The 20,069-nt window shown below is 35.1% G+C and overlaps 1 protein-coding gene across 2 annotated transcripts in view; it reads right to left on the bottom strand.

Moving 5' to 3' along the window:
• LOC129744549 (serine/threonine-protein kinase GL21140-like) overlaps window positions 1-20,069 on the bottom strand; it is a 90,302-nt gene that overhangs the window by 69,173 nt on the left and 1,060 nt on the right. The gene's annotated exons all lie outside the window — the stretch shown is intronic.

The following is a 20,069-nucleotide window of genomic DNA, read 5'->3' as shown; positions in this document are numbered from 1 at the left end:
GCGGTTTGTTTTTCGTCTCCATGGTCGAGGCGTCGCGAGCCAACGTCGCAAAAGGATAGTGACCATGACATAGCATACTGATCAGTGGGAATATTTTGGCGCGTATTTCTCAACCAAGAATATTTTCAATGCAAGGGGTGGCGATATGAAGCCGATTCGAATAAAACATACACATTTTTTTTCCAAAATCAGAAATTGAAAAGTCATGGCATCCATTTTTAGATATTTTCTTTTATTTGAGGAGTTTATTTTTCGTCTCCATGGACGAGGCGTCGCGAGCAAACGTCGTCGCAAGAAGATAGTAACTAAAGCATACTGTTCATTGATCGCTGGAAAAAATTAACAATCGGGCGCCTGTTTCTCAACCAGGTACCTGCCTAGGTATGTTTCTTATGAATGTGGGGGCGATATGCAACCTAGATGTGTTTTTTTCTTGCTTAATTGCACGTGGTAATAAATGACGCCTGGATGTGATACGGATTGGCATTTTATCAATCGAATCAAACCAATTGAAAAATTTGCAAAAATACTTCCATATTTAGTTCGTGTTAATGTAGGTAGCATTCGACTTTTCATTCAAGGAACATGAGAACATTATTTTTATTTTATTTACATAGTATTCCGTCTCACGACATATGTAACTTGACGAACATAATTCCTAAAACTAACTCGGTCCATGGCAACCGTTCTCCAATTTCTCGGGCACCCCACGTTCATTAGAACATGTTCAAATGTTCAACTTTTTCTGTTGAAAAAAAATTAAAAATTATGTTCTAGAATTTGTTACTTCGGCCCAAATACACAACTGAAACGAATTTAGAAATGAAAATGGGAGCTTTTTATTTTAAATAATTCTGAAAAAACCATCGTATTTTTTGCTTACTTACCAATTCAAGTACGAACTTAACATGAAAAGTGTTTTTGGCTGCATAAAAGAGACTTTTGATCCGCTTCGTTTTTGAAAAGCGAGACTTTAGAACTGATATTCAACTGGACCAAAATTTTTAGTTAACCCTTAAAGTGTTGAAAACAATATTCCCTCCTGTCAACTTACACGGTGGGGCTAGGGCAAACGTCGAACTTTTGAGAAATTCATCTTCAAAATGATTCAATATGTAGGAAAGTCCAGAAGGGGTATTCCGAATGTTGAAACTGAAGCGGAAATTGAAAATTCTTAAATGTCTTTGTAAATGAAGGTCATTCCCTTTGAACAGCATTCGTTCAAAGTGGAGTAACAAACAAAAATTTATACTACAGGAATACTGCAGATATATCAGTGAAACTTGATAGAACAAATTCATTTTAAAGCCATTACTCTGACCCATCTGTAAATAAGCTTTGCATTGACACTTGCCCCAATATACAGGACAAATGTAAACTTAGAAATTTGTTTTTGCCAACATTTTTGAATATTTGACTTTCAAAGAGAAAATAAAAAAAATGCTGAGATCTTATTTAGTTATGTAACTGATTTTTTTTTAATATTTATTATTTTTGCCGTAGTAAATTTATTTAAAAAAAAAGAAATTTGCACTGTATTTAATATATAACTAATTTTATATATTTTTCATTACCATGATAAGTGCTGTTTGGGAAAACTTCAAGCTATAATGTCTCATGCCCACGAGTTTGAAATATGGAGAAACATTTTTTTTAACATAATTTTGGCGCAAAAAGGATAGATATTCAAACTGCTTCGTACCTACCTTCTTCAAGCAAGGGGGACAAAATTGGAAAAGATGGGGGAGCTCCCATGTAAATTTTAGATAAATAGCTTTTCAAAGAAGGGATCATAATTAAAAAGGTTTTTCGGGTACAGAGTACAAATTTCAGATCTTGAAAAACGAGTTTAGAGATCAAGTTTCAATAAATAATATATACCATCTTTGAATTGCAGCTCTCATTTCAAAGTTGTTGGTTCTGAAGTATGATGAGGTTTGATTTAAAAAAAATGCTCTCTTAAATCTAGATTTGAATAAATTTTTACAAATTACATTTATTTTTGGAAGGTGTAGCAAAGCACAACGGGTCAGCTAGTATATATATAAACATCAAATATTAGCTGACCTCTTGCAATTGAGGAAATAGCTGATTGTCTCTAGAATGCTATGCTATGTGAAACCTCTGAAAGAAAGTTATCCTCGATTCACACGAAAAATGCCATCTTGGCCGGTCTTTTTTTCGCACCACTACTCAGGGTGTTTTGACGTGCCCGGCCTAAAGAAAAACAAATAAATACCGTAGAGCTAATAAATAATAATTCAAACATCAGTCAGTCCCATGGCACATAAGTAGTGTACCGCAGATGTTCTGATCCGTTTTCTACAGAGCGAGTCGCGGTTGGCACATTTCTTTCTATACTATATTTAAGAAATCGAAACAATGCCACCAAAGCCGACGCCATTTTTGCCGGTTTGCAAATGTCAACCAACGATATGTTTATTTTCGTAAGTTCTAGTTTCAACGTGATTGTATTACAATAACACCATCGGGGTTAACGGATACTTTGCAATTATCATAACAAGCACGTTCAGCTGACAAACGGTAATGATTTTTTGATTGGCATGCAGAAATGGCACTTTCCAAAGGGTAGAAAGGGTTAACGTTTAGCAGTGGGAATGAATGAAACGCACAATTGAGCATGTTTTGTTGAAACAATCTCTCAAATTTATAAATACTTGAAATTAAAAACTGAAAATCCATAATTTAAAACTCACTGTTCAAGATCTTGTTGTCCAGATTTTTTTAATCCAAGTCCAATTATTTACATATAAATAAAATTCCACCGGAGAAATTTATGACATTTCACCACTCGGCCAACCCGGCTCCATATGTGATCAACAACATTCGGAGATAAGTATAAGGCTATAATCACAATTTCACAGTCGCCTTTCATTACCTGCTGAGGAATTCAACCATTGTTTTGTCCGCGGAATAAATGAAGCTTTATTACTCTGCTGCTGCTGCTGCCGTTCATCAAACAAACATCAATTGTTGGGTTGAATTGTGAGGAGACGAAAGCAAAATAGTGGCGAAAATTAATCAAGCCTATCTGAATAGGTTTTCTATTTCTGATCACATGTCGGGTATTGAATGGAAGGGTGATAATTTTGCGTGACCACAAAAGTGACGCATTTGTGTTTCAAATTTTTTGAAATTCACTCGAAGAAAAACGCAGATCTATGATAATAATTTTTCATTTCAAACTCTTATAGCCAAAAGTACAAAATTCATGAGAAGTCTAACAATTTATAAATATAAAAACTTGTATGCATCCTGGAAAATGATGAACTTGCGTTCCTCATTTTTCTTTTCAACATCTGATAAGTACATGCATTGCAGATACTACAACGGCCAGGCCAACCATGTGATGTAAAATGATGATGTAAAAGATACAGAAACAAGGAAGGAATAAAGCGTGGAATTCCCTTCTAAACGCCCTTCCGCCTTGTAATGTTGTACAACTTTGTCTTTGACACCAAATGTCTTAAAGGTAAGGCGAGAGCGCAAATAATTGTTTCCCGCTAAATTTCATTTCTGGACCACTGTGCGTTGGTTATGTAGTGATAATGTTTAGGAATTTCCAAAGATGAAAGCTTTTAAAAAACATTATAAACAAATAGATTGATCTCACCCGAGGCTTCAATAGTTTGACGCTATTTTTTATAGGTAATCTAATATTTGCTATTGTAGTCCTTTATGCAGCCGGCAGGGATTTGTATGATGCATTTTTCGTGCAGAAACTTTATTATTATAAACATTTCCAGTTCTCTTCAGTAATGTGTCAAATTTTCACTAAAGCAGAGCTCTTGTTCCTCAAAACTGTTATTTTGATTTATATTTTTCCTCAATTCAATGAAAATTTTGAAGAATTTCAGAAGCGGCTGTCAAACACGTCTTCAAACGAACCAATCCTAAGAATTTTACAGTAAAGATAATGAAAATTAATTTTCAAAATTTAAACAATTTATTTTGAGTCATCTGCGGAAAATAACTTTCTTTAAGAATTAATACTCAAGTCACTATTGTGAAATTAAAAGGCTTCTTTTAATCAGCTCGTCTAGTCTAATTTTATCACTTTCAATTTGGTGGTCCTTTATTTCAAACTTTTCAAATTAAGGTGGTCCTTAATTTCAAACGTCGTGTGAAACAAAATGTCCTCAATTTACATTTTGTTTCATACGACGTAATGAAAGCTCACGCGAGATATTTAAATCAAGAATTTAGGAAACTAAAATAAGAAAAAATAAGTTATGCACGAAAATAGAATAAATTGAAAAATTTGTATTAATTTTTCGGGCTAAGTAAAGGTCAAGAAGCAGAACATGTGGAAGTTGTTTTATTTTCGAGGAATTTACATTCGCGTAAAACAATAAGATTAAATTGATGTACATATTCTGCTTTTCATCTTTATGTGACGACAGGTTGGAACTTTTGATGTACCTATCCTCCTACTGAGCCATTCCATTTCATTCTTAAGTCATTTTTGTGAATATAAACCAGCAACGCATTCCGTTGATGTGAGTGTCGGGAATAACACCATCCACACAATAAAGCGATTCAATCAATTGAAAAGTCTACATCGATTGCGGGAGCAGCTGGACCTAGAGGTGACACAAGTCATAAGATGTAACTAGGCGTGAGGAATGAATAAACCAAATGGTTTAAAATAATACAAAATCTAAGTGATGTAAGGTAGGATAACTAAACTAAGTTCATATGTACGAATGAGGTACGTACAGTCAGTGACAAAAATTAGTAACCAAGAAAAATTTCCACTATTATTTTGCTCTTGTTCCTTATAAAAAGGATGTTTTATGAAATAAGCTGTACTGACTGATACTGTTTGAGTTCCTTAAGACTACACCCACAAATCAGACTTTTCTCTAACAATGAAGTTTCTTAGAAGTAGAATTACCGTTATAGGATTCTATGCCTGACCGGCAAAAACAAGCTTTCTAATAACTGGCATTGTCCTTTCAGCGTAACCGCATTGCGTATGTCTGAAAGCATCCAAATAAACACTTTCCCTTTCCCATCCCATTTCCCTCCCATTCTCATCTCTTTCCCGTCACAGACAAAGGATAATGAAAAAAAAACTTCGACCAAACGACAGACGGCCAATGCAGTGCGTTTTTTTTTGTAATCGGCAGTGGCAGAAATACTATGACAATAAACATTCATTTGCTAACCAACTCAGATGGTGCACGGACTGGCAAGCCGAGATGAGATTGTTGCAGTGAGTTCGATTCTCACTACTTTTTTTTTGATGAATTATCCAATTGGATGAAAATTCAATAAAATATTTTCCTTTTTCCTTCGAATATAGTGGTCATGTATCATTTTGCTTGGGAGTGCGAGTCTTTATGCCAGTAGGGCTTTTCCAATCATATCATCTTTGTTATGTACAGTAGACTGAGTCGATTTGGGGTCATTTTTGAATTTCTCAAACCCTGGGGTCTAAAAAGCTTTGTCTTGGTCCAAAACTTATCCATGATTTTTTGTAGAATTTTTAAGTACCGTTTTCATGAGTAAATTTTAACTTTTAGATTTGTATGGGAAAATCGAATATTTTATACTGAAAAATCAACATCATTTTTGTTTGTTCTGTCGTACCGAGCCAGCTGACAGTTTTTGTGCCAATATATAAAATTCCTAAAGGAAAGTTTCCACTGAACAACTTTGTTCAAGACCATAACTTTGTATCTTATTACGCAAAAAAGTTATTAGCTGTTTTACAGAGGTATGTCTTCTTCTTCTTCTTCTTCTTCTTCTTCTTACATCAACATGGCCAAAACATGTAGGCATCCTGGAAAATGGAAGACTTGCGTCTTTCATTTTTCTTTTCAGCGTATTACTATGCATTGCTATGCATTGCAGATATTACTACGGCCAGGCCAACCATGTGATGAAAACCGCGAAAGATACAGGATACAGGGGCGGAATGAAGCGTGGAGATCCCTACCAAACGCTTCATATAATATTATGAATATGTAAACACCTAAATATGAATTTATGTCATTTGGGAAAGTATATATGGAATATTGATACATTAAATGCTGTTAAGGAATTAGGAAATTACGAAACTTACCAACATTATACTCACCGCAATAAGAATTAGAATAAAGAATATTACATTTGGGTTTCTGTAAATCAGCTATTTTTTTCGTATCTTTCCGTCTTCTCTGTGGATAGTATGATGGGTTAATGACATAATTGCAAAAACAAAAATTTGAAATAAATACTGCAAGCCCAAATTGATATTTCGAGAAAAATATTTCAAAATAGATTTGATATTTTTTCACTGATTTTCGAAAACGACAAACAAGATGAAAGTTACACTTCTTAGATTCATTAGCAGACTTTTACTATTCTCAACCAGATTTCATTAAAAACCGAAGAAAAAACTTTTACTAACCAGATGTCAGCACGGTTAGTTGGAAGATGTAATGCATGTTAACGCTAAAGATTGGAGTTTCGAGCTTTTATGAAGCTTTTGAAGCGCTATCTACATTCAATTTTTATGACGCTTTTGCAATATGCCAAAAAAAAATGCTGCGTCGTCATAAAACCAATTGCGAAACATCGAGGAAAAAATACATTTTACCTTGCAGCGTTGATGACTCAATGTTAGACTCCATTCTTTTCACATTCATATACACTTTACTCACAACCCAACAAAACTATTTCTTGAAAAAACTATTTCTCACGCCTCAAAATCGAAAAAAAACTGTCAACAAAACACGCGTTCACCTGGAAACAAGGTTCACAGCCTCCTCTCGCTTTTATCTTCACGAGATTGTCTACGATAATATTAGCACAAATATTTCGTCACTATTTCGTCTCATAATTTTCACAATTTAACAACATTACACTTAACAATTTCAAAATTTCTTAGAATTTTCGAGGGATAAAATTTAATTTCACAGAGCTCCTGCAAAACACGTCATGTCTCAACCGCAGACTACTTTAATCTCCTTAAATTTTGTTTTACAGAGGTATGTCTTTTCGCATTGATAAACAATAAATTCAATTGAAATCACTGCTGGAACCTCGCGAAGTATTGCATGAAAAGTAGTCATGCAAAACCTCGCTAGGCACCCTGCAGGGATGTCAATTGAATTTATTGTTCATCAATACGCAAAGACATATCCCCATTCAACACCTTATAACATTTTTGTCTAATAAGATACGAGGTTACGGTCTTCGACAAAGTTATTCAGCGAAAAATTTCCTTAAAAAATTTTATAAATTGACACAAAAACTGTCAGCTGGCTCGGATCCACAGAAGAAACAAAAATGATGTTGATTTTTCAGTACAAAATATTCAATTTTGCCATACAAACCTAAAAGTTCAAATTTATTCATGTAAACGTTGCCTCAAAATTCTACAATAAATCATGGATGAGTTTTGGACCAAGCTTAATAACTTTATTATCTCATCTTAGAATGAAATATGCGTCATAGTTTAGACTTTAAGAAAAACAGTATTCAAAAGAAATCGACCGAAGGTGATCAAAGTTATTCATGAAAAACTGGATTTTTATGTTCCTTCCGAAAAAAAAACGTCTCAAAATCCCATACAAACTTCAGGCTCGTTAAGCGTGGTTCGATCTGGCCCAAATTTGGCATAAGATGATTTACTAGGCCTTGGATCAACAATTTGAGCCTGCAGCTCATAACATTTCACAAGTTGGAAATTTCCCATACAAATTTGGGGCAGTCACACACAGCAGATAAAGCCGGGCAGCTACACAATTATAGCCTTCCTTCTACTTAGTTAAACAACTGAGGTTTATCGCATGATGGAAGAACATGGAGGATGCTTAAATATAATCAACGATGTCCAGCACGGATTCATCAAGAAACGATCAACCTTGACAAACCTAATGATCTATGCCAGCGATTTGCATTCTGTAACAAGTTAAAAACTGCAAGTGGATTCGATATACGTAGATTTCGCCAAGGCTTTCGACAAACAGGGCTGGTAGCGGTTTGACGCTGAAATAGTAGGGACTTTAGTGACCAAAATTTGAAAAAAAGTGACCAAATAGTGACTTTGAGGACCGAAAAAAGTGACCAAATAGTGACTATGTAGAACGAAAAAATAACTTTGAAGTACAAAAAATGTGACCAGTCAGGCCCGTGCGATGGACCCTTCCGGGGGGGTTTTCAAAATTCAAATTCAGATAAAATTAATAACAATACCAAAAATAAACAATTGAAAAGGAAAGGGTTTTCTTACACCATTTGTCACTCATGTTCAACACAAAAACTAAAAAAATGACTGATAAACAAAATTTTGGAAACTTAGTACAATGAATGTTTCAAATTTTCGATAAGTCAAGAAAGTAAGAAATAAATTAGTTTCAAAAGAATTTCTTAGCAAATTTAAAATTAAAAAATATCTGAATTCTAAAATAAATGTCAAATCTTGTACAAAACTTAGCATGAATAGATGTTAGGAAAATGATAATAATTGTTAATTTTTATTCATCTAAATTTGGAATTCTTTTCCTCATTTTTAACTGGAAATTTAGTGAGAAATTCCGCTGGAATTTTTTAATTTGAACAAAAAATATTTAATCACGATTTAAAATGTAAATTACCGATTACTGAATAAGAAATGAATTTTGAACAGAATTTATTCAATGTTTGATGTTTTAATTAAATTTTATGAAAAGAAGAATATATTTATAATTATTTTAAAAGTGCCAGTTAAAGAAGCCAGACATAAAACCTTTAATGAAGTAAAATCCTCCATGTTTAACTACACTGACAAAGAAATGTTAGAAAATGAGTAATTATGTGAATGATAAAAACTGATAAAAAATTTAAAATAATGAGTTCAAAACTTTTGTTATTAATATTTAAAGCACAAATCAAAGTTGCTACTTAGAACAATTTTTCAAACTTTTTAGATAATTTTAAAAATTATGATTGATCCAAAAAACATGATTTCATATAAAAAATATTAATAAGAAGTGTTTAAATTTTCAATCGCAGGTTTTTATGCTTTTAATTACAAGCTCTGAGTATTTTGTTTCTTTTGATTAAAATATTGGGTCCTGAAAGAACAGAAGGTTGAAATTATGTTTTATTATTAAAAATTTGGAGTTAAAGGCTTATGGTTGAAGAACACGAAAATTCAGAATTTAAAAACAAGGAAACAATTGTTAAAAATATGTCTTAAAAATTTAAAAAGTTTGATTGAAAAAAATCCGGCAAGTTGATTAGAAAATTGAAAAAAAAACGTACAATAAAATTCGGTAAATTAATTTGAAAATTGAAAAAACAATATGAAAATAAAAAATATTAGTTTTTAAAAACATTTCAGGAAGAGTTTTTTCAATAAACATGTTTCACCATAACCATTTTGGTGCTTATTTTTTTAATTATTGATTTGGTAAATAGTGTCCTCAAATAGAAATTTCGTCAAATTCGGCCGAACACATTTAGTTTTGGTGATAAAGAGTTTATTACTATTAAAATTGATAGATAACTGATTATGGAAAAATGTCATTACAAGTATTTTTGACATCACAGCAGAAAGTGTAAAAAAAAACTTGATTCTATTTAAAGCTCATTAATTCATATAAAACTTTTATTTCTAAATAATATGTTTTTGATTTGAGTTTTTGTAAAAAGAAAGTGCAGAAACTTCTCTAAAGATTTTAAATTATTTTCAAAGTCATTTCAATAACAAACCCACCGTACGAGGGAAGGTGTGCTCTGATATGTCTAACCTCACTCGAAAAGCGGCGCGTCGAACTGCAGCAAGGTTTTATATACGACACATTGACCAACCGTATTGACTGTGCTTACATTCTACAACGTGTTAACAATTATGTACCAACGAGAACACTTCGACAACGTCAGTTTCTTTCAATTCCTCACCACCGTACTGCCTATGGCCAAAACCACCTTATTGACAAGTGTTGTGAACTTTTTAATTAAGTGTTTAATTTGTTTAATTTTAATATGTGCAAACGTCGTTTTAAAATAGGCTTAAGAAGAATTTCCTAGTTTTTAAGTCATCAGTCTGTACGGTAATTAAACCAAAGACGAAATAAATAATAATAAATATAAAAGCTGATAGAAATATTGCATACATATTTAGATTCGGGGAACCCAAATTAGTTGAAATTACCGTTTAAATTCATTGCACCTAAAAAAAATGTAATTTTTGTGGCCTTGTGTAAATTTTTACAACCCTTTTTTTAAGTATTTAGAAGAACAAAAAACACGAAATAAAATTGAGTCTGAAATTGTTTTTAAAGAATATTTCATATCATCATAACATTTGTTATGACATAAGAGATTTTTTTTCATAAAAAAATGGTTCGTTTCAATCTCAATCTTAGTTACACTTCTTAGAAAAAACCCATTCTAACTAAAGACGAGATAGGGTTTTTGTATATCAAGTTTTGAGTTCCAATACAAAAGGTTGATTGAACTAAAAACTAGAATCTACAATCAAAGTTAGTTTCAATTCACGAACGTCAAATAATGTCGTAGATCGAAATGTCTCAAGCCAAGGGTGATTCATGCCGAAGTTCCGCCGGAGGCGAAAAAAATTTCTGACTGACTGATCAAGTAATTTACCGTTACTACCGTCAATATTAACACGCGCAATTCAAATTACTCTTTCATTGGTTTATTATCGGTAAAAAAAAGTGACTTTTGGTGATAAAAGTGACCATTTTTCGGAAAATAGTGACTTTAGTGACCAAATGATGAAAAAAGTGACTTTTTAGTGACTGACCCAAAAAAAGTGACCAAGTCACTAAAAAGTGACTCGCTACCAGCCCTGGACAAAGTACCTCACAGAATCGTAAGAGAAAAACTTGATCGATATAGATTTCCCGAGTGGGCAACTAAATGGCTGTATTCGTATCTGCTGAATCGCCAAGGCTTTATAAACATTCGTGGGATTCACTCCTCCGTGTTCGACATACCGTCTGGTGGTCCCCATGGTAGTCATCTTGGACCGCTCATCTTCGTGATATTTATTAACGACCTGGCTACATTCCTTCAGTCGCCGAAACTGCGGATCTTTAATTCTACCGGACCATTGATTCGATATTGGATTGTGTTGCGCTTCAAGAGGACGTCGATCGATTATTAGTATGGTGCGGATTACACGGTATGGAAGTTAACGCCAAAAAATGTAAGTGTATAAGCTTTTTTAGAACCAGAGTCTCTGTTGTCTACGACTACGGTTTGAGTGACACCTCTCTCGAAAGAGTAAACTTTTGTTGAAGACCTCGGAATAACGTTTGACCAAAAGCTCTCATTTGTTCAACACACCGCGACCACTGCAGCCAAAGCCTTTGCTTTGCTCGGCTTCCTGCGTCGGAACACACTCAGTTTTGAGGAACCGTATGCTCTGAAAACAGTTTTCTGCTCATTGGTGCGCAGTGTTCTGGAATATGCGGTACCGGTCTGGGAACCCTACCACTCTGTCCGCAGCGAAAGACTCGAAAGGATTCAGAAAAAATTCCTCCGCTACGCACTGCGACGATTTCCATGGCAAGATCCCGTACGGTTACCACCCTATTCTGAGAGGTGTGCCTTGCTATCAATGACTTCTTTGAGCAAAAGAAGAACTTTTCTACAGCGCACCTTCGTCTACGATATTTTGACAAATGCCGTTGACTGCCCGCAATTGCTCCAGAGATTGAACATATACGTTCCAGCACGCCGACTGCGTAATCAAACCATGTTTTAACTGCCAAGAAGCAGGACAGTCTTCGAACAGAATTACCCCCTCTTTCGATGTTGTGAAGTTTTCAATGCTGTTTCTCACTTTTTTGACTTTCATGTTACTAAATCTAAGTTTAAATGTGCAATCCGTGACGTCACCTAACCTTATTGATATGTAATTTAATTATAAGCTAATCTTAAGCAGACTGATTGCTTGTCAATAGTCAAAGACTTTAAAAATAAAAAAAATATTTCACTCATATCAGTTTATTGAAAAAATCAATTCAAAGTAAATCTTCAGCTTATCAACCAACAAACAGTACTTGCTCAGTAATCTACTCACATGTTTGCTACTATTTTACAAAAAAATTAACGATGAGTTCCTTTTTTCTGCCTACATATGGTTTTGGATTGAAGTATTCGAATCAAAAAGTGGGCAACTTAAATTCGCCGTATTTTTGCAGAGAGAGAGGGAGGGAGAGAGAGAGAGAGAGAGAGAGAGAGAGAGAGAGAGAGAGAGAGAGATTTCTCGGACGAGAATGGGAAAATTACCCTCCAAAAGACTCACGTCTGTAATCGGGCAGCCGGCTGCCGTACACGGTCTTTTTTTCAGTTTTATGTTCCCAAAATTAAAAAGTGTCGGTGAAACGCCCTAAATTATGACGCGAATACTACTTGCGGCTAATAGGACTATTCGATCTTATTATCAAAATTGCAAGAGAAGTTACGAATAAAAATTTTGTACATGCGTTGCGGAAATCCAAACTACACGCACGCATAACTAGCAAAACTGTTGAATGCAGTTAAATCAACCGTCACTAAAGTAATAATAGTGTTCGGGAAACGTATTTCGACAACTAGGAAGTCGGGATCTGGGGGAAATCGAAATCCGGGAGTGCTGTGACGAACAGAAGAGTGGCTAGCACTTTCTAGCGAAACTCCAATCTCTCCGTTCGCGATGTCGCTAATGAGTCGGGAATATCGTCTACAACCCTGCATGAAGCTCTCGGAAGCTGTATACGACATTGTTGACAAAGTTTGATTGCGTGGTATTGGACGACGAAAGCTACGCCAACGCAGACTTCAGACAGCTTCCGGGAAAAGAGTCTTACACAGCAACCGGATGGGGAAAGGTGGCAGACATTTTCAAGCATATTAAAATATCAAAGTTTGCGAAGATATATTTCGTTTGGCAAGCTATCTGTACTAGTGGCTTGAAAAGTGACATATTGGTTGCAACCGGGATCGTCAACAAGAAAATTTACGTAAAAGAATGTTTTCAAAAGCGTTTGCTGCCTTTCGTGAAGAAACATGACTTGTCCGTGCTGTTTTGACCGGATTCGGTATCCTGTCATAATGGAAAAAAGGCGATGAAGTGATATGCCGCTAACAACATTCAGGTTGTGTCCAACGATAAGAACCCTCCCAACATATTGAAAACGTTCAATCGCTTTTCTGAGCATTTCGACTTTGATGTTTCGAGAAACGTGTTCCGGAGAAAAGTTTTAACTGTTTCAAGAAATGTATAAATCTGTGTTAATTTTTATCTTGTATTGTAATTACTATTAAGTTATCATTAGGATCTACGATCATAATGCTGATAAAGTGTCAAAAATAAAACCTAAAAAAAATAGGATCTACATATGATCCGTTGACTTTATTCTAATGACCAATAAACAATAAACACACCAGAACTTCGCACAATCGGAAGATAGCTAAGCAGAAATATATAAAAGACCCAAAAACTGTTAGCAGCGAGAAGCGAGGGTAAAGTGACTTTAAAAAATCTGATGGCAGACGTCAAACGAAAGGCTCGCCTATTTGGAAAAGGTCAACCGAAATCCTAACTGAGTATTTTTCCGTCACTGAACTTCAAAAAGAAATATACTTGGATTTTTTTAATAAACAAATATTCGATCAACGCGCAATTTAGTCTGATCACTTCTCATACGAACACAGACGTATTTTAAACTTTTTTATTTCCAACCATAATGCATCGTAGTATGGCAATAGTTTCTTGGTACGTAGTATTGATATTTCGAATACTCTTCCAAACGATTCGAAATCTCTTAACTCGCTTGCAACCTAATGACCATGTTTGTCGACCGGCTGCCCGTTTTTTGTATCGAAAGTTTTTGAGGTTAATTGTCCCATCTCATCTGTACACGCTCAGCAAGTGTACGTAAGAAATGTCAAAAACAACTCTATAAAGGGTGTCCATTAGACCGCTGCAGGCTTTGTATAGGAAATCTGAAATTTATAAGTTATCACAACTCCCATACCATTTTTTGACGGAATTTTCACACACAAAAATCTCCGTAAAGTTTGGAAGCGATACATTGAGTCCTGATTTAGCGCAACGAGTTTTAATTTTGTATGGAGAATTACTTGGGGAATCAATTTTTTTTATTCAAAAATCGCTACAGATTTACAGAAACATCGGAAAAATAAAGAAAAGGCTGAATACTATTTCTCGAATTAATCTCTACAAATGATGTGAAGGTACTATGATGCTTAGTTGTAACACAACAAAGATATTTGGAATTTAGAAAAGATTTATTAAAAACTCAGACGAGTTTACTTCACTCATGGCATCGCTGGCTGAAAACTTGCATGCAAGTTATTCCTTCCCAGAACGAAGAAACGGTCCTGAATCGGCCCGAAATCGGTCAGAAATTAGTCCAAAGTCAGTCCGTTTAACATGTGAAGATTTATAATGTTGAATTCTTCATAAACTAGTTTAGTAACTTTACTTTACACTATGGTGGTATTATTAAGAGAAAAAGCACCATTATTACAGTGAAAAAAATCATAACTTATATAATTTTCAATCGATTTCGGTAAAAAACCTCTTGAATCATTTGTTTTCACTGATTCACAGAATCCACAGGAAATGAATTTTTTTCAAATGTTAAAATCAGGTCCAAAACCATAACTAAAGTTGATTTTTTCTAACAAAAAAATGCGTTATTTATCGTGTTTTCTATCATTAATTCACAAATACTGTGTGTATTGTGTTAAATTTACCCAAAAATGAAGTTCAGATGATCAATTGCAAATTTAACACTAAACATACCGACATTTTTTATATACCTATTCATACCGCGAGCAGTCATATCTTTTCCGCTAAAACTCTCTTGTTTCTTTACCGATTTCTACAAAGTTTAAAGTTTTGGAAAGCTCGTAATGTGACTCAAATACGGTTATTCAAAGTTGAAGAAAAAAAAACGGAAAACAGGCTTCGGGAAAAAAGGCTAGAAATCAGTTATTAACTACTCGAAAAAAAAATTCACTTAGTGCCTGAGAACGCTGAAGTTAGAAGCTATATGTTACACATATGGAAATATTTTTTTAAAATCTCTTAAGATCACGGCCACTAAAAATGTAAAAAACCAACCAACCGCCAAAGCTGTTCTCGTTACAGTAGAAAATTCTTGTAAAGTGAACTGGAAATTTGACGTAATTGACATTTTGGCATCTTTAGATTTCTAAAACACAGAATTTTTGACGACTTTTCAAAGGTAGCTGTTTCTTTTTTTGCTTTTTATCAATCTGCCTTTTCTGAGACTATTCTAGCACCTAGATTTGGCTTTGCACTGGAGCGCAGCGTTCTCAGGCACTAAGTGAAATTCTTTCCGAGTACTTAATAACTGATTTATAGCCTTTTTCCGAAGCCTGTTTTTCTAATTTTTTTTCTTTGACTTTGAATAACTTTGAGAAAAATAATTGTAGCTAAATTTTGTTTGAAAATCGTATTTGAGTCACATTACGAGTTTCCAAATCTATAAACTTTGTAGAAATCGGTCGAGAAACAAGAGAGTTTTAGGGGAAAGTGTTTGCCGTCATTTGACCGCTCGCGGTATGCAAAGGTATACCACATGCGTTACTTAATCTTATTTTTCAACTTGGTTGTGAATTTCGGGATCGTTTCACCACATCTATCACCATGTATCTCCAATAATCTCAAAAAGTTTGTATCTTACTTTCTACATAGTGCTGCAGTTTTTTTCTATCTGCGTTACCCGATTAAAAACGCCTTTGTGTATGCCACGCATTAGCTTGTATTCAAGAATTCATCTAGGAATATTGCATGCAAGTTCAGGTTTACAGTGCTGCTGACAGTTTTGACTGTTGATCTACTATGAATGATTTTTTTTTACAGATTGCTTTAACTTTTTTCTGGTAGCATCTAGCTGAAAGTAACCTTAGTAAAAATTGAAGTTTAAGAATACAGTAACCCATTGAAGAAGTTATTTTTTGCATAAAACCCAAAATCGCTTCCCTAGCGATTTTAATCTAAAAAAAAAACTTTCCCCATACTAATTTCCATACAAATTTAAAACCCGTTGCGCTAATTCAGGGATGAACCAAATCATCTTATATTTAACAGAGATGATTGGAGAGCTAAAAGGAATCGAAAAAACACATGGGAGCAAAAAGTCAGTTTTTGCAGCGGTCTAGTGTCCATGATGAAATTGCCACACTATGAAATTGCTCTAACTTTTTAACCGTTGGGTAGAATTCAATGAAAATTTGGGTGGATTTAGTTCATAGTGCATTGTTTACACCCTGCACACTGAAAGTCGAAAATACCCAAACTTGAGAACTGCCACCCCCCAGACCTGAGTTCAATATTGACAACTCAAGTTTGTGAAAAAATCACAGCTTCCAAATACGCCAAACTTGTCCTTCAAGCGGAGAACAACGATCTCTCGCATCGTTCCACCGCTAAAACGTTGGGAATCGCGAATTCCACGGTGTCGCGAGTGATTAAGCGGTTTGAGGAACGATTGACTACCGATCGGAAGCCCAGAAGTGAAGGAAAAAGTTTTCCGTACAACACCAAAAATCACAACCACGGCCTTCAATCGAAACCCGAACGCCTCCGTTCGGGATGTGGCTAAGAAGCTGCAACTAAGCCGAATTGTTGTCCAGAAGGTCAAAAGCTGCGCTTTGAACGTTCAAGGTACAAAAGGCCCCTAATCGGACGAGAAGCAGAACAAGTCTGCCAAAACCCGTGCCAGGAAGTTGTACCTCAACATGCTGACGGAAGTTGAATGCTGCATCATGGACGACGAAACATATGTGAAGGCCGACTTCAAACAGATCCCCGGCAACCTGTTTTTCACGGCTAAGGATAAGTTCAGCGTTCCGGAGCATGTCCGCACTCAGAAGATGTCCAAATTTACGAATAAATTCCTGGTTTGACAAGCCATCTGCACGTGCGGGAAGCGGAGTGTACGTTTCGTGACCCAGCACACGATGAACGGACAGGTGTACATGAAAGAGTGCCTCCAGAAGCGGCTGCTTCCTCTCCTAAAGGCCATCAACGTCCCAGCAATCTTCTGGCCGAATTTGGCCTCATGCCACAACGACAAAGACGGGCTGAAGTGGTATGCTCCGGCCCATCGAGAAGTATTAGGCGATTATGAAGCAGCAACTTCTTAAACGACCTAAGGTTGTGAAGACAGTCGAGGAACTGAAGAAAGTATGGGTTTACATTGAAAAAAACGATTGATTCACAGGTTGTGTAAATAAAATAAGAGTAAAATGGTAAAATGAAGTTTAATAGTTTTTTTCAATCCCTTAAAATTTGATGGCAATCGGATGAAAACTCGAATTTTGCGAATCAATTATGTGTGTGGCAATTTCAGTAGGGGCAGTATAAGTGGTATAAGTGTAGCTATCTTTCGACTTAAAATCCCGTAACATTCTTCATTACATGAAATTAATAAAACACTGACTGAAGTAAGATATTTCGTAACTAGCATAATAGTATTTATAAAAGCATGATATGGAGATTTATTTTATCTGAAGCACATTTTCAAAGATAGCTTAATTCTACGAGCATTTCTTAGAAACATCAATTAAACCTTAATAAATGCTTCTGTGAATAGTACCGTTGACGAGAAATTCATGTATTCCACGGATAGAAGCCAAAAATAGATAAGCTTTCAATTTGAAAGTTTCAAACAGACAGTGGGATTTGAAGTCCATCTGCACAAAAGCGGGTATTGATAGATGCCGTTTTCCTAAGAAATTTGAATGACAATCACAGTCCAAATTAAATACTGTGCTTCTGTTAATCTTCGGAAAACCAAAAAAAAAAGAGGCGTCGAATGGAATCCATATTTTGGACGGTCAAAAGCAAAAGAAATGCTAACGGGGAATCGCGTCTCGTTGTCTGGATTCCATATTTAGAACAGAAGCGTCAAACATCATCCCACCACCGGCAACTTCTACTTCGTCACGGTCCTCACCTCAGCTGGCGCATAGTACCTCTTCCCCCGAGGCCACCTCCTCAGATTGGACTCTAACGCGCGTTCTGTACGCCTCTGCTGAGCTATGTGGTAGTTTAATTCTGCAAGAATGTTTTCGCCATCATCGGGAATTGCGACGGCTACTTTTACCGCAATGACATATGTACCTCCCTACTCTTTAAGGTTTAGGTGGTGCAGGGGCCCATTATTTTTCCTCAACTATGTCGGTCGGGCGGTTATCAGCCAGCCGGGGTCTGACAAAGGGAACGGGACCGAAAAGCAACATCAACAAATAGGAACATTCAGACAAATAGAAAACGGATGAAATGTTGCAAGTGCTAGGCGCTGGTTGGCGCCGGGAATGCAAGTTGATTGCAATGGCGTCATTTAGAAATTCTTTCGTTTGTTTACTACCTACGACCTACCGTAGCTAGCGAGAGAATGTTGCACTTCAAACTTTTAATGAAAAATCGTGATAAGGTTACAAAATTCAAAGGATACAGAATCCATACATTGCATAGGGTAACAGTAGTTTTGGTGCATGATTTTGTAACTCCATCCCGGCTTTTTTACCAGCTATGGGAGTTTAATTTTGAAATTCCTGTAAAATCGTCATATTTTTTTTGGTATGGTCCACTTGGTGCATTAGAAAGCTGAAGTTAGGAGCTACTATATTTTTTTAAGGTCACAACAATGTGAAAAAGTGAAAAATATGAAGTTCACGTATTTGACACAGAACTTTTTTTTGTAAGAGCTGATTTCTGATTCTCATTCCTGATTTTTAATTCTAATATCTGATTTAAATTTCTGATTTAAATTTCTGATTTTGATTTCTGATTCTGATTTCTGATTCTGATTCAGATTTTGATTTCTGATTCTGATTTCTGATTCTGATTTCTGATTCTGATTTCTGATTCTGATTTCTGATTCTGATTTCTGATTTCAGATTTCTAATTCTGATTTCTGATTCTGATTTCTGATTCTGATTTCTGATTCTGATTTCTGATTCTGATTTCTGATTCTGATTTCTGATTCTGATTTCTGATTCTGATTTCTGATTCTGATTTCTGATTCTGATTTCTGATTCTGATTTCTGATTTCTGATTCTGATTTCTGATTCTGATTTCTGATTCTGATTTCTGATTCTGATTTCTGATTCTGATTTCTGATTCTGATTTCTGATTCTGATTTCTGATTTTTGATTCTGATTCTGTTTTCTAATTTTGATTTCTGATTCTGATTTCTGATGCTGATTTCCGATTGTGATTTCAGATTCTGATTTATGATTCTGATTTCTGATTCTGGTTCTGATTTCTGATTCTGATTTCTGATTTTCGATTTTTGACCTAACTTTTGGTTCCTTTGATATGATTCCTGATTTCTAATTTCTGATACTGATTTTTTATTCTAATTATTTATTCTGATTTCTCTTCGCTGATTCGATATCTGATTCTTATTTCGGAATCTGATGTTTGATTCTTTTTCCAGATTTTGATTCTTGATTTCTAACTTCTAATTTTTATTTTTGATTCTGATTTCTGTTTCTACTTTAAGATTTTCAATCCTGATTTCTAACTTTTGTTTCTGGCTTTTGAGATCTGCTTCTGAAATAGATCTGATTTTGATTTTTTTTTTTGGTGAATTTCTGATTATTTGTGATTTAGTTTTTTGATCTAGTTTTTCTTTTTTTCAAATATCTGATTTCCAATTTAGGATATCTGATTCTGATGCAGCTTGAAAAAATGGGCAAAAATGTTGTCGTTAATTATGTTTAGCAGATACAATCTGTTGCAAGGATAGCCAACAACTCGTTGGCGATAAAGTTGAGCAGCAAACATGTAGATAGGGGAAATAATAATAAAAAAAAAAACATCATACATACGAGACATTAAACCAGACAACCTTCGTTAACAAATTTGGCCAAACGATTCTTCTCCGGTTTATCTCTGGGCTGCAGCTGCTGGCGTTTAACCGGTTGTTGAAGAGATGCTGGCCTGATGCAAAGCTTTTGCCGATGTTGCTGTTCGTGTCAATGGTGGCATTGAAGATTATGTGGTGTCGAGTTATCAATAACAATGCCTTACTCACTCAGCACCGCAAGCA

This window comes from Uranotaenia lowii, chromosome 2, assembly GCF_029784155.1.
Source record: "Uranotaenia lowii strain MFRU-FL chromosome 2, ASM2978415v1, whole genome shotgun sequence".
In the NCBI taxonomy this organism is placed as follows: Eukaryota; Metazoa; Arthropoda; class Insecta; order Diptera; family Culicidae; genus Uranotaenia; species Uranotaenia lowii.
This window is presented reverse-complemented; position numbering and strand designations above follow the sequence as displayed.